Below are 8323 nucleotides of genomic sequence, written 5' to 3'. Positions count from 1 at the left end.
AATTTTGTGTACTAGTTATTACGTTGTGTTTTCGTTTGTTTGTTTTCAAACCCGGTTTTTTAGCTCTTAGAGACGACGATCTTACAACTGATGAGGTGGACATGAGGTATTTGTATCATCTTTAGGTTTAACACTAGAAACTGGAAAAAAAAAACACACATTAGAAACCAATACATCTAACTTGTGTAGTTACGTGTGTTTTATCACTAATAGTAAACGTTACAGTGAACTAGTTTTAAACTTTATTTTACAAGGTCAGACCAGTTATATGAAATATTTAGATATAATACTGTTTATGGTAATTAAGAAATGTTTGTTCATCATGATTGGTTAGAAATAACACACGGCACGTTGTTGTTCATTTTGCACACGAATCGTTTACACGAGTAAAATAAAAACTTCAACCACAGTAAGTTGAGATGGGAATTACAGTTTGAAGAGAACGTATTGTAATAACGTTTTAAGTTGTAAATAATGACGGACGTAGCTTGTCAGTGTGGTGGTAGGTTTGAAGTTTTGTTATGTTATGACTGGTATATTAAGGTGTACGTGTAATGTATTTGGTAATGAATTTATGTTAAATAGTATTACAGAGAAGTAGTGGTAGTCTAAATGTAAATTGAATTCGGTGACTGAATGTTTATATCAGAGTTTGGTTTAAGTAATGATTTTGAAGTGTTTTAAATATGTGTAAGTAAGGGTAATGTAATAAACAAAATTTAAATGACATTTGTTCAAGGGTGTTATTGTATATCTAAGGTTATCGGTTTTGTTTTAATGTGAAAATCTGGATATAAATAGCTTTTGGTATTTTTGTTTTTCAGTCAATTCATTCGCTTGCAATGAGAGTGAAGCTAATATCTCTTACTTTAAACTCCTATCATTAATATATTGTTGCAACATAAGTTACACCTAATCATCAGTTTTAACCGAAACTTTATTAGATAACCTCAAACTTCTCATTATTTTAATTTAAATTCTTTCTCTTTCATGAAACGTGATTCTAGTCTTGATGTTTTTTGTGACAAGAAATGAATGTTAAGGTGTAGTGATTACTACCCGAGTTATGGGTAATATGTATTGAAAGTATTACACAGTAACATGTCTACATATTTATTACTTCTAACTATTGATAACAAGGTAACGTTTCATTAAATGTGTAAATTAATTTGGTATTGGAACTATAATAAAGAAAGCTAATATTCATAGCTCGCTTATGCTACATTTTTCATTCTCTTGTTTTTTTAAGATCCAATATGCACATGCATCAAAGAGTGCACGTGTGGCAAAGAAGACGGATGTAAGTGCAACGCGTGCAACACAAAAGACGGAACTGAAAGAAGTTGTAAGTGTAAAGGTAGGAAATCGTTTCTCAATATACAGATGGTTATATCATTTACTTACAAGAATTATTTAGTTTGTAATCGTTTTGTGGTTTATAACTGTCAATATTCTTGTTTTGGATTTTTTAGTTTCATTTTTAATTTAAATATTTTTTTTTTCACTATTTTGCCCATCTAAGAGTAATCCCTCTGCACTTGTGCACTACCACTAAATGTTTTATTCTACTCGCAAATAACAAACCATTCTAAATTCTCTTTAACAGCTGCATATGTTAAAATAAACTGACACTGTTGAAGACTAAATAACGCCGTATGAACAATGGTAAATGTCAACCAATTATTGCAACAACAATAGTATAGGAACACTCTTAAAAATAAGCTAACCATTCGTCCCAGTTTAAGGAATCTCTTATGTCCGGGCTGGCTTACTAATATGATCAGAAGTATCTCTGGATATCTGATTTTGATCACACGGCATATCTTTCAAAAATAAACTCCAAATGTCTATCTGCATAGAGCCCTGACCTGCTTTTAATACGTTTTAGTTAATGGGGGAGAAGAACCGATAGTACTGTAACATGGAAATTACCAAACATTTCGTTTAGTTGAAATTCTGATAATTTGTACGGTACACATTGAAGTAATGGCCGGTGCAGAAGCGGTGAGTATTTCTACATGGAAAGCTTTCTTTCCTTGAAGTATGTTTCCTCTATAATTTCTTTATTTATTACAGTATATATCATACAATAAATGTTTAATTGTATTTTTTATATTCGTTCTTTTAGTCTATCAATTCGTTTCGTAACGTGGTGAGAACTTTGGAGATGTAAATAGAAAGGGTAAGAATATTTCTGGTTTATTTAACAACGAACCTTCCACAAATATTTCCCCTTGGTGTGGCTTCATGTACTTAATGAGGGGACGTACCCCCAGGGAATGTTCACTTCACCTCTTATGGGACCTAAAGATCCCCCCCACGTGAAAAGAGAGCATTCTTATGGTTGGGTTTTCCAACCCGTGCCCACAAATTTGGCCTTCAATTCCTGTAGACGGGCGACCTTGGGGGTACCCCTTAGTCAATTGGCTGGTCCACTTGTGCTAGGGTCAAAAAAGCACCAGTAATGGGTTGTTCTTAACAAATATTTGGGACATCCTATCTGATGCTGGTGTTTGGTTATAGTATTCACGAAACATTCGCATTATTGATGTGACCTTTAACATTTTTAGAGCATCCTCTCGTAGGACTCTAGGGTGGGGGTACATGTGCACTGAAAGGACTATGTGGTGGGGAAGGGGGTACGTGTAAACTGAAATTTCCGTGTGTTTTTATCAATGATCCTCCGAATAAAACCTTTTAAAATAGTAAAATCAGTCCAGAGCTGAACCACCAAGTCTTTAAGTTTCTGAGCGGCAATCTTCAATATCTATATCTTTTGTACCTAATTTTCTAATCCTACATTCTCTTTGAGACAAACATTTTAAGCAAATGTCTCCCTTTTTATTTAGAACGCAATGGAAGGTCACGCTGTCTTTCTAAAGTCTGTAAATAAAAAAAAATTGTCGTCTGTTTGATCTGGTGACATTGGTGGAAACATCCACAACACTGGGAAATCCTCTTGAATTCAGTCACTTGGGGATACCCCTATTGAGCTTGCACCTCATGCTACTTTGAATTCATCACAAGGACTCATGGTTCAGAACTATTGAGTCAAATTCTCGCTGGTTTCTATGCTGAAGGAGTTTCTGCAGTGAGGCGTATTTCCATTCGCATATATGGAATTATGATGCCGATTAATATCCTCGTTCATGTATTTAAAGCAACACGTCCACCTGTTACCATAAAGACAGGTTATCGTTATTCCAGCATGCGGCCATACATACCAAAACCTCTTGCAGAGTTTCAGTGACTCAAATACGTCATGTGGTTCCATTACATGTGCTCCTTGTGGTGGCAAGAACAATGATGCGTATAAGTATAAATCGGACTCATTGCCTCAATTACAACGGCTCTCTCCCGTTTTCTTTCGTTCATGCCCTAAATGGTTGGAATAAGAGGTGCAGCATCTCGTAACACTACTTACCCTGAAGGTCGGCAGTTACTGTCCACAACTTCATCTCGGACGTATACTGCTGCACTTCGTTCCACAACTTTCTCTCTCTCTCTCGTCGTGTTTCCTACTCCCTCTAGAATTAAGTACCAGATGTCTCTTAATTATATTAATCTAAATATTCACATTTAGCAACTTACCTATTTAACGATACTGTCTAAATGTCCTTCTATACGATTTCGTAGTTTAAAAACGATTTCGTAGTTTAACATAGTTAAAGAAGTTACGTGAATCCATTATTTATTAAATATTTATCAGTTACCCCTTACTGTAATAAGGTTTTATATGAAGATAAAATTCAGAAACAAGATATTTAATGAACTATCACCTAAACTACCATTAGAACACAACCAGCCCTAATTACCATGGGCTGTAACCGTTGATATAGATGTAGTTTGTCATATGGAAATTGGGTTACAAAATAAACTGGCAGACAAATTAACTTTATATAAACAATAGGTTTATCAACCTGAGTCATATTTGTAACAAATTATACACAGAATTACCATATTTCTTGTGGCTTTAACGGAATGTTACTGTTATTTACCAACAGCTATTAAGACAGTTTGTGTTGGACCAATAGTAATCCTCTCACTTTAGCGGGATTTCTCCCTCCCACTGACTTCCTAATGTACCACTGAAATAAACTGATTTCGAAGGTTTAACACTACTTAACTTGTCCCGTTTATCTAAATGTGATATTGGGTCATGAAAGCTAATCCTGTTGTCTGACATCTCAATCTAAAAGACGGTGCAAGTTTTTCAATAACAGTTAAAACTTCCAGTTGTAATTCCACAAAACCACGACTTCGCCTCCTGTTTCAACAATCTTATCATAATGACGTATCCTTAACAAAGTATCATAACACAACTACACTAGACTCGCATTCAGTATGGGAGTTAATATTGTGTGCATTACGAAGATTAAACTTTACGTTCGTTGTTTGACATCATATGAACCACAAAGTAACGTTCCTGACATAACCAAATATCAAAATGAACTTCAATCTATGATTACACCAAATTAATTTGTGCCACATTTCTCTTTAAGATCCTACGTGCACATGTATCGAGAAGTGCACCTGTGGTAAAGAAGACGGTTGTAAGTGCACTGCATGCAACAAAAAATCCGACACTGAAGATCGATGTAAGTGTACAGGTATGTGTAATCTTATGTAGTCCATACTGTATGGAATTTAACTTTAACCCTAAACGTTTATATTTTCATTCGTTACTAATGTTTGTTCTTATAAACTTCAATTTTTATTACACATGTGATCTTATTTTCTCTATAGAAGGAGAAACCTGTGGCTGTACGTCCTGCACGTGTAGTAAGACGGAATGAATTTCCCTATACGTATTGGTCTGGTTCCTGTTTAATGAATTTTATTAGATTGTTTACTTTATTACATTTGTTACTTTCTATTTTTCCTTTTGGAAATTAATAAATTTAACTTTATTCCGGTGTAATAATTAATCTGAAATCATTTAACTGAAACTACATAAACATTCACTGTATGTGACTTAATCGTTTTAGCAATACTACATATAATTACTTCGGTAGCGAGGACTTCCATCCTTTTTAGAAATCTATACCAAATTAGACTTGTACTCAACGTTTGGTTAGAACACTAACCATTAGCTAGTGTATAGAAATGGTTTTCTAATACGTTCAAACATAATCGCAATTTCATCTCTATTTAAATCTGTTTTCCTAGATATTCTTGCTCCGACTAAAAGTGTTTAAACTACATCCTACACTCTTTAAGATCTCGCCTCCTCCTTCAAACAAACAATACAGCACAAATACATCCTATAATTCTATATATTAATATACGCTAAACATGTATCAACCTATACCGAACATAAAATACTATTACTTGTCACGGTTAACATTCATTGTGACGGAATTAAACTACCTAATATCTGGTTGTTTCAACTAGTGCAGTCTTTTCATATGGATAATAGGATATAGCTGTATTCACTATAGATCAAATCTCCTTTAAAAGGAGGAGACTACGTAACTTGCAATAGCGAAACGCAACGTGTTGTTAAAGGTGAATTTTCATTACATTTAATAATTGCATTAGAAAGTGTACTTTGGTTAGGTATAATTCCTTTAGTTGCCATATTTTTAAACACTTTCAGTTTCGAGTAAAAATTAAAACAAAATATACGTGTCCTCGAACTCGAATTCCTCTAGGTCGTTTGCCTGTTGCCGTGACGTTTTACAACTATGACGTAATAGTTGCCAAAAGCTCTTCGTAGTGCGCTGACCGTTGTGTTCCTATCAATGCTGGTGGTTTATATAAATCTATCGGTGCTTTTGTAGGATTACATACTTTGTGAGGCTATTTTGTCTTGATATTGCTACTTTTTTTTACGATAACATGTTTTATTGCGTTGCTTATGGTTTTAAAAACGGTTCGGCATCGGGCAAAAATTTCTTTTCGTTTCCGTGCAAGTAGAAGGAACGGATAAGGTCGACAGTGGGTGCAAACTGTTAAAAGGAAGAACTGAACTCATTCCCACCATGCAAAGCTTTCTCAAGATCACTTTGAACGCTCATGTTTTGTGCTGGATCCCACTGTTTTGCGTTCCGTGGGTTTCAAGCCAGGCAGGTTGAGACTAAAAAAACCATCGGCGGTAGACGGGATCGTTCTCACCATCTTTCCTCGTATAGAGCTGAGGACTGACCTCAGTCTGCAGCATACAGGTTATACTATTCAGAACCTTTCCCTTGCCATCACGAAAAGAACAAACTTACAGGCACGTCTGCAGTATAAATCGATAAACAATAACTAGTATAATATAATCCGAAGTACAAGGTTTTGAAGAAGTTAACTGGATAATTAGCGTGTTTTACATTTGTGAGTCCTGAAAGTCAGTGAAACCTTGATTTCTCCTTGTCTGGAAAGTGGACTATATTCGTCATGAGTTAAAAGCTTACCATTCTTCCACTGGAGGTATGACGGACTCTCAACCGGCCTGCGAGTTATCAGTATCACTCGCAGTTCCGCTACTCTCGCTCGTGGAACTGTCCTCATCACTAAAACATGTCAGATATAGTGTCAAATATGTCACTCTACATTACATATATTATACATACCAGAATGATATTCGTGTTAAGGGTTATTATATCTATATTTCTGTACAGAGAAGGACAGTATGTACATACATTATAAAGTTGTGGTATTGACAGTACTAGAGCAGCTACCACTTTAAGGCTGTAGATATTGACAGTACTGTAATAGGCAATGAAATATAACACACCGAAACAATGTCATACAAATATATATGCAAAACGGCTCGTTTGGGTTGAGAAAATATTTTACATAGAAGAGCGAACAACGTTTCTATCTTCTTCGGTCATCGTCAGGTTCACAAAGAAAGATTTAACTTACCGGAAGCTGACCACATGTTTGAAAGGGGTTGTGTAACTGAGTGTCGGAATGTAGAGGGCGGTGTTAGATGTTTGAATATATAATTTTATTTATTTTATTATATTAATATAGGTATAAAGGCGTTTCTTTATATTGGTTTATTTTGGGTTTAAGTTGCTGTATAAATAAAGCTTCTTTAATTTTGCGTAGGTTTATGTTTGTTTCTTTACTTAGTATTTGAGTGTTTTCTATGGTTATGTTGTGTTTATTTGACTTGCAGTGTTCGAAAACGTGTGAAGGTGACTTATGTTCTTTGAATCTGGTTTCCATTTTTCTATTTGCTTCTCCAATATAGAAGTCGTGGGAGTTATCACATTGTATTTTCTAAATAATGTTGGTGTGGTGTTTGTCAGTGTAGTTTTTACATAGTATAGACCTCAGTTTTGTGCCTGGTTTTTGAATAAATTTGGTATTAACTGGAATGTCATTTTGTTACTAGTTTTTGCCAAATATTGGTTATTTGTCTGCTGATGTCGGTAATATATGGTATACAGCAGTATATGGTTTCGTGATCTTTTGATTCGCGAGATATATTTACTTTGTTGGTTGATTTCGCTTTTTGTCTAGGTGTGTGCGTATAATGTTTTCTACGGTTTGTGGAGGAAACTTGTTGATGTTGATGAAGTATTGTTTTATTTCGTCTAATTCATCGTTAATTTTATCTGGTGAGCATAGATTTATGGCTGTGTTTATTTGGTTTCTTAGTATGTTGAGTTTCTGTTTTGTTTCATGTGCTGAGTCCCAAGGAATGAATAGTACAGTATGGTTGATTTTTCGGTGGATTTCTTTTTTAAATTGTGTATCGGTTCTTGTAATTTTGAGGTTAAGAAATGATATTTGATTGCTTTCTTCCTGTTCATATGAGAAGTTAATGTTGGAATATGTGGAGTTAATGTGATTGAACAAATTATGTGTGTGTTCTGTGGATCTGAATCCCGCAACCGTGTCATCTACATATCTGTACCAGTATAGTGGTGGATGTAATGCTGTGTTAATTGCTTGTGTTTCAACTTGTGTCATAAAAAATATTGGCTAGAACTGGTGATACTGGGTTGTCCATGCATAGGCCATTTCTTTGTATATAGTTTTGGTTGTTGAACATGAAGTTTGTCTTTATCGTGGTGAATTTTATGAGGATTGCTAATTGGTTACTGGGATTTTCTATAGTTGGGTTAGGGTCTCGGATATAGAGTTCTAAGGCTATCTTGCAGGCTTCAGTGGTTGGAACTTCTGTAAAGAGGGATATAACATCGAAACTAGCCATTAAGGCTAGTTCTTCATTTTTTGGGTGTATTCATTCGTGTTGATTATGACGAGAAGTGCAAGTCTGTGTTTTTCTCAGTGTATTTGTACTTACCTGTTACCATTATGTCTGAACTAGCATACAGTACACCACTATTATCAGTACACGCTCACACAATCATTAAAA

General features: G+C 34.9%; 1 long non-coding RNA gene across 1 annotated transcript; it reads left to right on the top strand.

The window, feature by feature from the left end:
• The first annotated feature begins 350 nt into the window (after window positions 1-350).
• Window positions 351-4924, top strand: LOC143238431 (uncharacterized). The gene is made up of 4 exons (XR_013020576.1): window positions 351-502; window positions 1250-1357; window positions 4503-4610; window positions 4747-4924. It is a non-coding gene; the product is annotated as an uncharacterized LOC143238431 (long non-coding RNA).
• The last annotated feature ends 3399 nt before the right edge of the window (window positions 4925-8323 follow it).

Source organism: Tachypleus tridentatus, chromosome 13, assembly GCF_004210375.1.
Source record: "Tachypleus tridentatus isolate NWPU-2018 chromosome 13, ASM421037v1, whole genome shotgun sequence".
NCBI lineage: Eukaryota > Metazoa > Arthropoda > Merostomata > Xiphosura > Limulidae > Tachypleus > Tachypleus tridentatus.
This window is presented reverse-complemented; position numbering and strand designations above follow the sequence as displayed.